This window comes from Lotus japonicus, chromosome 5 (assembly GCF_012489685.1).
Source record: "Lotus japonicus ecotype B-129 chromosome 5, LjGifu_v1.2".
In the NCBI taxonomy this organism is placed as follows: Eukaryota; Viridiplantae; Streptophyta; class Magnoliopsida; order Fabales; family Fabaceae; genus Lotus; species Lotus japonicus.
Genome location: NC_080045.1, coordinates 57625998 through 57640705, shown reverse-complemented (window position 1 = coordinate 57640705; position 14708 = coordinate 57625998). Strand labels below are relative to the sequence as shown.

The 14708-nt window shown below is 32.2% G+C and overlaps 1 pseudogene; it reads right to left on the bottom strand.

Annotated features, from left to right (window-relative positions):
• Nucleotides 1-7895: 7895 nt before the first annotated feature.
• On the bottom strand, nucleotides 7896-11736 carry LOC130721440 (G-type lectin S-receptor-like serine/threonine-protein kinase At4g27290; annotated as a pseudogene).
• Between the last annotated feature and the right edge of the window lie 2972 nt (nucleotides 11737-14708).

The following is a 14708-nucleotide window of genomic DNA, read 5'->3' as shown; positions in this document are numbered from 1 at the left end:
GGCTCTTCCAGCTATTTTGCATTCCGCGACTTAGGTGCATGTTCATAAAGCACAAAAACACCGATCGAGATACCTTAAAAAATCATCAATGGCTGTCAAACTTTATATTGTGTATGCAGGGGCGGAGGGAAGCCGTGGCCCACCGTGGCCATGGTCCCTCCCTCATTTTGAAAATTCTTGCCAGTACTTGGTATTTTTTCTAATGGTCCCTCTCTCACTTAATATATTATTAGTTTCTATGGTTAAAAACTATAACCGTCCATGAACTTTGAGCGAGTTTCGAAAACCGTCCCTCCCCGGAAAATTATCTGAAAATCATTCTCGGACTATTGAAAATAATTGGCTAAAAAGCATTTTTGGCCCCTGAAATTTTAAATTTGTGTAAATTATGCTCCTACTCTATTTTTGTCGACGTTTCTACCCCTCATGTTTTCAAACAGTGCGCCGTCTACCCCTCCGTCAGTCAGGCTTTCTCAGGAGAGGTCCCTGAGTGGATTGGAGAGATGAAGAGGAGTATATGAAGTTAATGATGATCAAGGAAATGATATAAATTAAATTTGCTTGATGTATATATCAATTATGTATGTAACCGAACTGGTTAAATGCATGTTTTGCTACTTACAGGTCTTGAGTTTGAATCTCTCTTGTCCATTTTTTCCATTTTCACTTGTAATTTCCACGTGGCAAGTCAAAAAAATATATAAAAAAAGCCACATCAGCTCATTCCGTTAGTTTTTTAACGTCTGACTGATGGAGGGGTAGACGGTGCACTGTTTGAAAACATGAGGGTAGAAACATCGACAAAAATAGAGTAGGGGTAGAATTTACACAAGCTTGAAACATCAGGGGCCAAAAGTGCTTTTTAGCCAAAATAATTTCAACCCATCCTTCCGCCCGCCTCAGGTTCGGCCAGTTCCTTACATGGCTGTCCACGTCAATTAATGAGGATTACATGTCTTTTTTTTTAAAATTAAAATATGTCATAATTATCTGAATTAACACAATTAACCCTAAATCTCCAAATTAACCCTAAATCCGTAGTTTTCCCCCTAATTAACTCTAAACAACAAAATCAACATCTTATCCCTTCTGTCTGAGCTTCTGTCTGAAACCCATCCCTCTCCTTTGCATTCACCATCATCGTTTGAACCCTTCGAAGAACTGGGGAAGGTGATTCGAAGAGCTGAGGACGAAGAAGGCGACGAAGAACACGAAGAACACCGAGGCTGCGATGAAGAACTGGGAAGGAAGCTTGTGAGGTTTGTTCTCAATCCTTCTCGTTTAACCGTTGAAAGTTAGGGATTTTGTTGTTGAGAGGGTGTTGAATACGAATTGCGAGCATCATGTGTTGTTGTTGTTGGTTTTGCGAGTTGTGTGTTGTTGTTGTTGGTTTCTATTTTGGAGTTGAATCGGCCGATTGTTTCTACCTTGTTTCTATTTTAGAGTTTCGTTTGTTCGAATTGACAGTGTGCGATTTGGGTTTAGTGATGCTTGATACTTGAAATTTGCTTGAAATTATGCATGCTTGTTCATCACCATGTGTTGCTTGTTCATGACCTGTGTTGCTATGCATTTTGTAGGATGAGTTGAAATTATTTTCAATAGTCTGAGGATGGTTTTTTGATAATTTTTCGGCGAGGGACGATTTTCAAAACTCGCTCAAAGTGCAGGGACGATTATATTTTTTAACCCAATTGACGTGGACAGCCACGTAAGGAGCTGACCGGACCTGAGGCGGCCGGAGGAATGGGTTGAAATTATTTTCAATAGTCTGAGGATGGTTTTCATATAATTTTCCTGCAATGGATGGTTTTCAAAACTCGCTCAAAATATAGGGACGATTATATACTTTATTTAACCCTAGTTTCTAATAGTCCCTTACTTTCTCTCTCGAATGTTTTCTCCCTGGATCAGTACAACTTTACAAGTTCTTTTATATTATATTATTTTGTGTACTTTCTTACTTCTCATTCATGTGGATTCACCCTCACCACACAATCTAATATTATCTTTACATATTTTATACACTCCTGTTGCTTTCCAACTCTACGGTCCTACGCCTTTCCATTTATAGAAATCGGACAAGTTTAAATTACTAAATTTGGACAATGATCCAATTGATTTAAAATTTCAGTTTTTTTGAACATCACTTTTAAAAAAATGTAGTTGATATCGAAGCATGCAAAGAATTGGTCCAATACGGAGAAAATCGGTAAAAAATATATTCTCAGTCCTTTTGACATTGAATCAAGATACGCAGTGACATATCATAAAATTTAAGCTATGAGAGAGTTTTTTTATAGGTTAAAGTTAGTTGTTAATTGTTCGTAAATTAATTTTTCCGCCAAGATTTGAACACTGACCATTCACCTGCAAATCCCTTTATTTTCCTTAGCTCAATTGAGCTACCCCTCCCCAACTATGAGAGAGCTGTAAACATATAAGTAAATTGAAAGAAAATATATAATATATGATCGTTGAAAACGTGATATATTGTTTAACCAATTTTACTAATCATTTTAATTCATACATACACACATAATTGTTTCTTACATTTTATTTTCTTATACATCTTATTATTCAAAGTAAAAAATTTCTAAAACAATTTTTGGGGTCAATTTGTGAAATTGAAGATAACATTATAACATTCACACGCTTCCCATTTTATTTGGAGTGGAATTGGTATAGAAATCGGACAAGTGGGAATTACAAGATTTGGACCGTAATCCATATAATTTAAAATTTTAGTTTACTTGTACTGTTGTACATCTAATATTAAATTTTTTAGTTGATATCGAAACATGCAAAGAATTGGTTTAATATGGAGAAAATAGGTGAAAATATATAACAGTCCTTTGATATTGAATCGAGATATGCAGTGATGGATTTAGAAAATTTAAACGGTAAGAACAGTAAACATATAAGTAAATTAGTAAAAAAATAAAAAATAAAAATATATGATCATTGAAAGCCTGAATATATTGTTTAACCAATTTTACTAAGAATTTTGATTCATCCACATAAAATGCGTTTTCTTACATCTTATTTTCTTAAACATCTATCTTATTCAAAGTAAAACATTGTAACACAATACATATATATAAATAAATAACTGAATGTAATATTCTTTAATTTTTTGCTGAAAACTGAATGTAATATATACGAAGTGAGATGATGCATACATGAAGAAACAAAACAAGAGATAAATGACAAATAAAAAATGTCGTAGAATCAATTTCTTACTTGAGAGGTTGATAGAATGATAGTATGATATCCTTAAATGCATCTTTCTTTGGGCCGGTCCCGACATTTTGGAGACCCTGGGTTAATAATAAAAATGGACCCCTAAATTTTTTTTTGGAGAAAGTTTAATTGGAACACTAAGCCAAAAAAGGCCTTTTACAGCGCTTCGAACCTCTCTCCGCTATTAAATAGTATACAGCGGTACGAAGCGCTGTAAAAGATTGACTTTTTAAAGCGCTTTTTTAAGTAAAAACGCTGTAAAAAGTATTCGAATTTTTTTTGAACCCCCTCTTTTTTGGAGGCCCTGGGCTGTGGGCCTGCTTGCACAGGCCCAGGGCCGGCCCTGTTTCTCTGCACATATGTATTTAGCAGTATCCGCTACTAAACACAAAAAGTGAAAAAAGTATTGTATATATGTTATTTTTCCAAACTGCCAAAATCATTTTTTTAATAAAATGTAAAAATCATCACAATTTGCATATCTCGGAAAAATCCCGTACGTTGTAAGAGATATTATTGATATATAATAATGAGGTTAAAATTATCATATTTTTTTTATACTTAAAATTATCATTTTTTTAATAAAATGTAAGAATCATCACAATTTGCATATCTCGGCAAAAAGTTTTCTTGAGTTGACCTTAATGAAGTTGCTTGAATTGACAGATCCAAAATAGTCTCCCAAATTTACGTATTCGTATCCAAGTCTACACACGGCATGCATGAACATTTATTGATTTTCTTATTTTCTTTCAAAGGAGAAATAGATTAAGGTGAGGTATGACAATTGACAAATTAATATGATGAAGACATGAAAGAGCTTCTTTCATTAAATTATGAATTAAGCTGGGCCACTATATCCTATATCAGTCGTTGACAAGAAAAAAAATCCTCTATCAGTCTAGAATAAGTATATATGTTGGTTCACAAATAGTTTTTTTGGGTTAGGTAATCATTTTTGTAGATTGAAAAACCAACGTAATAATTCAATAATCAAAAGATTATTTGAGGAAAAGACTATATATATTTTTAATGCAGATTCCTAAGACACTTTAAAAAGCTCTTAGAGATCGCTATTGAAGGATTTGTATCGATAGAATGACTACTAATTAAGGCTAGACAAAAATAGGTAAAGAAAGACTTAAATCGGCTGAAAATAAAGGGCATAAATGAAGTGCTAGAAGTGTAAATGGCTAAAAGACTATAAATGAATCTTAAAGGCTGAGAAGTAACAACATCTATATATAGTTTCAGAAGTTGGTTCCTAAAAATCAAGGACAACTTGTTCGGAACTTCCTTTTTGAGGTTCAATTGCAACAACCTTCTGTCAAATCAAGGATTGAGAATATTTTGGAAAATATTCAATCCAGCATCTGTTCTGATCTACCCAACGCTTTTTTGGGAAAGGAAGAGCCATATGTTTGACAACTTGTTTATTGAAAGATATATATATATATATATATATAAAGGAGACTTGAGGTTTTGCATGTATTAAATGCATTAAATCATAAAGCTCCTATACATTTATATTAAATATATTAAAAAATAACTAAAAATATTAAATATATTAAAAACTGAAAAAAAAAATTCAACTAATTATATTAAATAACAATATTTATAAACTTAAAATTGATTTGAGCTTTGCATTTGCCAAATATTAAAAATTAAAATTAATAATAAATAATATTTATTAATAAATAATTTATATAATACTTTTAAATATATCTATCTTTTATATATCTATCTATCTATCTATCAATATCTATTTTCTATATTTTTTTTGGTACATCGAAAAATATATCTATCTTCTATATATATATATATATATATATATATATATATGTAAAGAACACTTGAGTTTTTGCATTAAATACATAAGCAAAACTTAAGTGTTGCAATGTATTAAAAGCATCCAAACAAAACAAAAAAAATTGTAATAAATATATTCAAAAATAATAAAATTAAAATTGAAAAATTTATATTGTAAAAAAATATTCAACTACTTACATTAAATAAAAACATTCATAAACTTAAAATTTACTTGAGTTTTGTATTTCGAAAATATTAAAAATTAAATTCAATAAGAAAATAATACTTACTAACAAATAATTTAGATAAAATAGTTTTAAAATTAAAAAAATTATATTTATATGTAAAGGAGACTTGAGTTTTACATTAAATACATTAAATCATAAAACTCTCATACCATTGTATTAAAATACATTAAGAAATAATAAATTTTCTTTGTAATAATATATTAAAAAATAATAAAAAACTGAAAAAAAAATTGTATTGTCAAAAATATTCAACTACTTACATTAAATAACAACATTCAACAACTTAGAAAAACATGAAATTATCTTTAGTTTTGCATTTGACAAATATTAAAAATAAAACTTATTTAATAATAAATAATATGGATAAAAAATTTAAAATTGAAAACCAAATGCATTATTAAAAAAATTAAATATATTTTCTATCTATGATATATTAGTAAAAATTACTCGAGAAGCATAATCGAGAAAAATAATAATGACCAAAGTCGAATAAATGTTTGTTGTGAGAGATCTGACATATTCACATAACGTGATCGTAGAGTTTCAAGGGATTAGTATCATGGCTATTGGCTGTGAGAAAACATTCGCAAACCAAATAAGTTGAAAAAAATTAAATTCATAAAATAATATTTTAGGCTATTTTTTTTTTATTAAAAGGCTTTTTAAGTTTCTGTTTTTGTTCCTAACCTGTTGGGTGTCATTTGGGATTGGTTCATAGGCTGTTATGTTATGTTCTTTTCTTTTTTTTCTTTCATTGGATCTGGTACTTGCTATTTGTATGGTAGCTTTGGAATATCACTGTGTTAGAGACGTGATCCACCTATTTTTCAGGCTTTGTACCTGGATGTATAAGGCTCGTGCCTTTCTTTTGATTAATAAATTTGATTTTGCAAAAAAAAAAAAATTATCACTTCTTGGTCTTGACATGTCAGAGTAAATGATTTTCCAGGTATAAAATGATATTAAAACTTATTTTATGACATTAAACATTTATTACTTAACATTTCTTACGAAATCTAAATATTTCAAATTAAATTAATTATTTTTCATATTATTAAATAAATAAATAATTTAATTGTTAAAATGATTTCTATGCTAATAATTAAATTTGAGTAGTATTAATTATTTATACAAAAAAAACTATAATAATATTTATTTAAATGTCTTAACACAATTTTTTTTGAAAACAAAAGAAATTATATTATTATTAAAAGATAGATGTACATGAGAACAACCCTCTCATGAAAAATAGGGGCTAAATCAATACAAGAATGTCCCCTGCAGCCTTGCCAATTCATTAAACATTTTGGTGCTTAAAACAACTTATGCCTGAGCCTCATTAAAACATTCATAGGAAAAACCCATTGGGAAAAACTTTAGGGAAGAGAAAAAAAGTACTCAAAACACAAGCGAGCAACCAAAATGTCAATAAGAACAGCAAATACATAACCTCAAGCTGCCATAAAAAATTTCTATAATAATTAAAAAATACTTAACATAATTTTTTATTTATAATTAAAAAATATTTTAATTTCTATTTTGTTAAACTATAATAATTTTTACTTAATGTTAAAAAATATTGTAAGTAAACCCGTGCAACGCTCGGGTATAATATCTAGTTGAAATGTAAAGGAAAGGATAAATGCGGGAAATTTGTAGTTTTGATTGATTGATGAGTTGTGTGTTGTACAAATGACTCTTCCTCTATTTATAGAGTCAAATTCGACTAACCTACAATAGTTAATAACTCCCGCCTCTACCATGTTTCCCAGCATAATTATATTTCATGGAGGTATTGGAAGTAACTTCCTCTTATCAGTCTAGAACCTTTGGTTAAGTCGAGCTTCTTTCTTCAGTTGGTTCTTCTAGCATTAACCGCTTTCCATATTTTTAAGGGATGAACCATTGGATGATTTTTTTTTCATGCATAGACCAACCTTTACAAAATATCTCTGTTATGGACTTCAGGCATGTGTATCTTTCTTCGATATTGTCCAAGTTCAACTCTTCAGCTGATTTATGTCCTACTTGATCGGCTGCTCACATCCCATCGCCTAAAGTTCCACGTGGCTCGTGTGCTATGCTGGCAAGTAGGGTGTTTCGACTATTTTCTAACCGTTGCACATTTTTGAGTACCAACATAAGCAAATGATGAGTGGTCAACCAAAAGTAAAGAATATTACTCCCTCTGTTCCTATTTATAAGTCATAAAAAACTAATTCTCTTAGATTAAGAAAAGTAGTTCGTAATAATAAATTTGTAAAGGAAATGATTAGTTTTCCTAGACTACCCTTATTTACTTTCCTATGATTTTCTCTCTCCAAGTTAATATTTCAAAAGTTCATCATCTCTTTCATATTAAATATGAGGGTGAATTTGGAAAAAAATATTTAATGCTTCCTAGATATGAGAAAGTGACTTATATTTAAGAACAATTTTTTTTCAAAAAATGTGACTTATAATAAGGAACGGAGGGAGTATCTTATTTTTCTTTCTTGTTTTTGATATTGAAAAAAGATGTGTTGAGATAGTTGTTCAAAATATAACACATTACACAAATTTCACTATAAATAAGATTAAAAGGTAATTAATGTCTAATCTATATTTTATATTCAAAGTAAAAGTTACATAATTTCACATATAATATAAAGAAAAAAAAAAGATAAGTTAATTCCTCTATCTAGCATTTATAGATATAGTTATTTCATTCATTGAAGAAGATGTCTGTTTTCCAGAAGAATGTTCTCCTTCAATTGACACCTTCTTAATTAAGAAACCAGGTTCCTTTGGTTCAGGTAAACTATTTTCACTGCTCAACATCACGGCCACTGAAGTCATGTTTGGCCTATCATCAGGATGATGTTGTAGACATAAAAGAGCAATTTGAATGCAGCGTAAAACTTCAGATTTAATACATGAGTCACTCATGCAATCATCTATCAATTCGTGTGCATTGCCCTCTTTCCACAATCTCCATGCCTACAAAAATTCAATAAAATTGTAATTAATCCACTACTAATGTATGATAGGAAAGCCAATGATTCTTTTACTTACATGTTCAATAAGATTGTGATCATGGTCATGGTAGGTAAGTGCTCTATTTATTCTTCCTTCCACTTACAATTTCTAGCAATAATACGCCAAAGCTAAATACATCCGACTTTATAGAGAATAATCCATCAATTGCATATATTCAGGTGCCATATAACCGCTGAAAGTATTCACAGAAGAATTAATTTTAATGCTAAACTAATCATATTAAAACTTAAGCTAGAGGTATATATATATATAAGATACTTACTATGTCCCAACTATTCTATTTGTTGTGCCTTCAATTTGATCACCTCCACAGATTCTAGCCATGCCAAAATCCGAAATTTTTGGATTCATATAATTGTCTAATAAAATATTACTTGCTTTAAGATCTCTATGTATGATCCTTAATCTAGAATCTTCATGAAGATAAAGAAGCCCTCGAGCAATTCCATACAAGATGTTAAAGCGCATACACCAATCTAACAATTTACTTTGAACCGAATCTGTCAAGATTGTCAAATAATTTGATTAGTCCTTTCTTTCAAGTATGATAAGTAAAACAATCCATACTTATACTATACTAAATATGGATCTCATACTATACTAAATATGAAGCTCTGCAATACTCACCAAAAATAAATGAATCCAGGCTTTTGTTAGACATGTATTCATACACCAGCATTTTTTCCTCTCCTTCAATGCAACAACCAATCACTTTGACAAGATTTCGGTGTTGAAGTTTGGCACACAATATAACTTCATTCTTAAATTCCTTCAATCCTTGTCCAGAACTTCTTGAAAGCCTTTTAATTGCAATCTCTTGTCCGTTTAGTAATGTACCCTGAATGTTTTAGTTAAAGAAAAATAAGAAAGATAATGAGATCCATGAGTTTCCCTTTACTTTATTAGTAGACATATGTCAAATTTACCTTGTAAACAGGTCCAAAACCACCTTCACCAAGTTTATTGTTGATTGAGAAGTTATTGGTTGCATTGAGTATCGTAGTGACATCAAAGAAAGGAAGCTCCAAGTCTTCATCACCACCTTCATCTATCTCTTTCACCAACATGGTTCTATTTACTTCCTATTTTATTTATTAAGTGTGATCAATGTCAGAAAATGTATGTGGAATGACTGTACTATTTGGGTGTTTATGTATCATAAATGAGTAAAAAATTCCTTTTGACAAAGAAACTTACCTTTATTCTTGGTCTTTGTAATGCAAATGAAGGAGAATCCCAATAACATCATCACCAGAACAACTGAAACTGTGATTGTTACTGTCAAGACTACCTTTTCCCTACCCCCATCTTTTGCATCTGCATTTACAGTAAGATAGAGAATTAGTTTTAACTGAGTTAGCTGAGTTAGATTAGATGTGAATTTTAATTGAACTAACTGTCTATTTGTTAGAGTCTATTAGAGCTAGTACTGTAAGAGTTAGCTAGTTATGCAAGCTAACTAACTAATGGTGCTATTAGAGACTATAAATAAGCATCATTGATGTATCACAAGATTCAAACTAATGAGAATCATTTTCTCTCAATTCTCTATGGAATTCATACAGCTTTTGCTTCACACTCTTTAATGAGTTTTCTCATAACATAGGCCTAAACAAAGAAAGTAAGCACTTGTGATTCCCAAATAAAAGTAATGGCCTTCTTTTGATAAAAAATGGTAGAACGGAGAGAAACACCTTCAGATTACTGGACATGGCGTCAGTGACATGCTAGGAAGGCCAACAGAGGCCTACTTCTGGTAGGAGTGCTGGGGGGTCTTCTCAAGGAGGATTTACCCACCAACTGAAATTTTAGTAACCCGAGGAGATTCGAACCCTCAACCTATAGGGAGGAGAGAGATGAACCCGGAACCTAAATCTAAATCTAGTTGTGTCAACCCGTGTTGGTAAAGTAATGAACTTCAAATTATAAGAGAACTTGTGAGAATAATGGATGACCATAAACTTTACCTGTATCTGAGGTGTCTGTGCGAACATACAGATCTTGTCCACTTGGTGAAACCCTCAAATCAACAAGATCACCAAACCAGATAGAACAACCACTACCCCCTCCACTTGGATCCAAGTTTGCATAAGCAGTGCAAGAACAATTTTCCAAGCATTTGGCGGCGCAATCCTTCAATGTCATATTCTCATTATTCCAAGAATTTGTAGTATCAGGCAACTTCATGCTACTAAATAGACTAAACCCATCTCTGTTTTTCACCCCACACCTCCACTTCTCACTCCTCACACACCCTTCTGTCCAATCCATTGCATTCCATTGCTGCGGCAATTTCGGCTCGAATCCATCTAAACACTGACACCTTGGGGATCTATCAATGATGCAATTTCCATTCGCGCCACAAACGTCATAAGAATCGCAATCATCTTGTGGCAAGGATTGGTAAACAGTCCAAGTTTTGGACTGAGGAATCCATATGAGGCGTTGGCGAAGAGAACGGGTTTGATTCAAAACAAGTATGGAAATCACAGAACTATTCTTGAGAGTGAACATGTAATACACCCCTTCTTCATTGTTGACAAATTTGTAATCATAGAGTGGATTAGCCATCAATCCAACAACACTACTTGAACGAGGACCAGTCCATGGTCCTGTTCTGTAGTACTTAACTGAGCCTTTCCAAATTAAGCTTTCAGGATTGGTTGTGATCACCATATCTGAACTCAAGTCTCCTGAAGATGGATCATCCCAGTTTTTCCAGGCGACGAGACGCTTGCTAAGACCAGTTTTTCTGTCCCATCCAATCTTCATTCCTGGTAACACTGTATCACAAGGATGATCAAAGCTCTGCCACAAAAAAAAATTCTTCATTGTTGTTGTTGTTCTCTTCTCTAATTACTAAGTTTCCAGTGTCTAAGAGCTGCGCAACGGGACTCGCCGCCTTTGTGGTTGCATTTGTTGACCAGAGAATTGAGTGATTATTGTTGAGAAGCTCAAGGGTTCCCTCTTGGTTTATCATCAGCTTGCTTGAGTTGTCTTTGATTGGATTGTCACGGTTGGCAACCCAAACAGCTGTTCTAACTGGGATGTTTTTGTACCAGATTCCTACATAGCGATTCGAGGAGCTACCGGGGTTGAAGAAACCCAACTCAAAGGTTCCATCTTTAGAAACCAAGGTGGTGCCATCATCAGGAAGTGACTCAAGGTTTGTAATGGTATCTTTTGCAGAGGAAAATGGAGAGAGGAACAATAGAAGCATGGAAATAACAAGCATAGCAGGAAAAATGGCCATTGATATAGTTTATGAAGTTCAAAATTGCTTTGATTATAGTTGGTATTGAATTACTTGATGATAAAAGCATAGACAGGTTTTCAGTGTACAAAAGAGCCACATGACTGTGCAATTTTTATTTGTCTTCAAGTTGTTGAAACGTAGAGCTCACTCCAAATTTTCTTTGTTTTGTTTAGTCAATGTTGAAAATAATGTTTCTATTGTTATGCTGATGTTAAGCTACAATGTTAGAACTAGAAAACCAGCCGTGATTGCTTGAGGAAATTAGTAATAAATCATGTGTTGAAGCGATTGATGCCACCTAATACTTTGGATATATGTATGGTGCAAGAACAGATAACATAGTATTTTCCAAATTATTTCACATACGACCCAGGCCGCGTAAGTGTTGAATACACTCTCTGCTTTTATTAAGGATTTTATCCCGTCTCCGTGCGATGTGCGATGCACGGACGAGTAGTTCTTCAATTTATTATATTTATTCAATCAATTTATTTAACTGCATCTATTTAAATCACATACCAATTATTGTAACATTTACTAATCACAACTCAAAATATGACTTAACCGAAACATAGATATCAACGACTAATTATGAACATTAATACGTATATCAAAAGTTGTATTTTCATTTATCTTTGTCAAAATAACTTGAACACAATTACAATGTTAAAGTTTCTGTTATAAATATACGAAGCCTCAGAATTAAAATGATGAAAATTTCTTCACAACAGAGTATGGTCAACAATATACATATATTCAGAAAGAAATTTCAGTGTCAAATACACATAAAAAAAACACAGAGAGTACTAATTTCCTTATTGTACAAACTGACTCAAGCAATTGACCTACTTACACAAGAAAATCGCCCCACGCTAGTCATGTAAACAAATGATGATCAAGTGAAAAAATTATTTTAATCTACTTCCAAGTATGATTATCTCTTAGATCAGTTGGGGGTGGTACATGAAAATCATGATTACTATTACTTTTGTACTACTTCATCCGTCCCTAATTATAAGCTAACATTGAGATCTATGTGGTTTCACTAAATATAAGCTAACTATGCAATGAAGTGTATCAAGTGAGAGCAATGTTTATTGGGAGAGACGAGAGCATTAAATCGTGACCGTATAATTTTACATCAATGGCAAGATTAAAACATAAAATCACAATGCTTTTTTAAAAAGTCACATGATCATTAATTAGCATTTAATCAAAGGGTCACGATTTAATGCTCTCATCTCTCACTATAAACATTGCTCTCACTTGATACACTCCAAACTATGCAAAAGGTAATTTTTTTTTCCATATTTGTCCTTACATTTATTGGTTTCCAATTCCAAAATTGTGAAATTGAAACTCACTTTTATTCTCTTTTCTCATAATACTACCCACTTAAGTAGGGGTAAATAAGAAAGATTGTACCATTTTTTCAAAAATCAATGCATCAATTAAGACTTTCTTAATAAGCTTGATTTTTACAACTTTAGCTTATAATTAAGGACAGAGGGAGTACTAATTAGTACATTATATGTATTGATAAGTCAAATAAGTAAATATCTTACCTGGATGCACAAAGAAGAAGAGATTAGAAAATAAAATCTGTCAAATACCTACTTGTCACATGATAGAAGATATACAAAGAGATAGAGCTGAATGTCTCTTCTCTATGTTCGGCAATTAGTAACAACAATGACGCTTATGCGAAGCCTAACTGCTGCACAAAGTGGGACGAACACAAGTTTGTCCATTATTGAACAGGAAACGAAACGAAGCTCAGATTACAAACAATGGAAGACTGAAAAGGGAAGGAGAGAAAGTGAATCCAAACTAAAAGGGAGAAAATAAGAAAATTAATTTTATTATGACAAATTCACGTCTCTGGGAAAAGAAAAACAAAGATCACAGACCTGCCCTAACATTTAACAAAAAATTAAATTTCCTCATTCAACAAAAAATATTGAGCCGCTCAGAGTTTCAGAAAATTAATTGGCCCGCACAACTAATTTCTAGTTAACCAAAAAAATTTAACATACTTACCCAGAAAAAAGAAAAATAACATACGTTTCAAAAAAACAACTCTACACAATTAGGACAAATGAAAAAAAAACCATGCCTCACTCAATCCACATGAAATAAGTGGACCATCACAACATTCAAGCAAAACAACTATCTTAATTTTTTTTAGAAATATCCTAGTTATCAAATAATGTTAATACATAATTCATCCACAAGCTTCGAACCATGTATTGGAAAGATGAAGGGGCATAATTTGCACAATCTTGAAACATCAGGGGCCAAAAATGCTTTTTAGCCTAAATAATATAAACTCTAAAATACTATGACATATATTACAATCTTCAAAGTGAATAAAAAATATACTCTTAATAGATCTATTTGTAACAGTTTTTCATGCACAAGCTTCGAACCCTGTACCATTCACACTTAACCCTTTCGATCCCCTACGTCAAATTAGTCCTACCACTTCGGCTAACAATCGAAGAAAAAAGGCTTAATTGCACTTTTCATCCCTCATGTTAGACTCTTGTGCAATTTTGATCCCCTTTGTTTAAAATGAGCAATTTTGGTACACCAAAGATCAAAACGTGACAATTAAGTCTTTCTGTTAGCTTCCATCAAACTGTTAACAGAAATTGATGATGTGTCAAGTATATTAATATTTTATTACCATTTTAATATTTATTTTTCTTTTATTTTTAATAATACTTACAAGTCATCATCTTCTCCTTCCTTAACTCTCTCTATACTCTATCTCACCCCATCTCCTTAGCCCAGCCACTCTCACCACCGCCCCTCCTCCTCCAACTCCTCCTCCTTAGCATCATCAAGGCTAGCCACTTTCACCAACAAATTGATACCAACATCAAGGCCACTAATAAGAAGAGAAAATAGAAAAGAAACTCAGATCAACAACAAAATTCATTGTCCAGTTTATTTTCAGAAAAATCAGAACGAAATCAACAGTTAAAGATGCAGGCTGAGATTCAAAACAAACACAAAAATCCTAGTTTCTTTCCAACCGCAAAACCCCCCCAATCTCTACTCCTCTCCTCCTTTATCCTCTGATTCCTCTCCTCCCTCTTCACCATCGC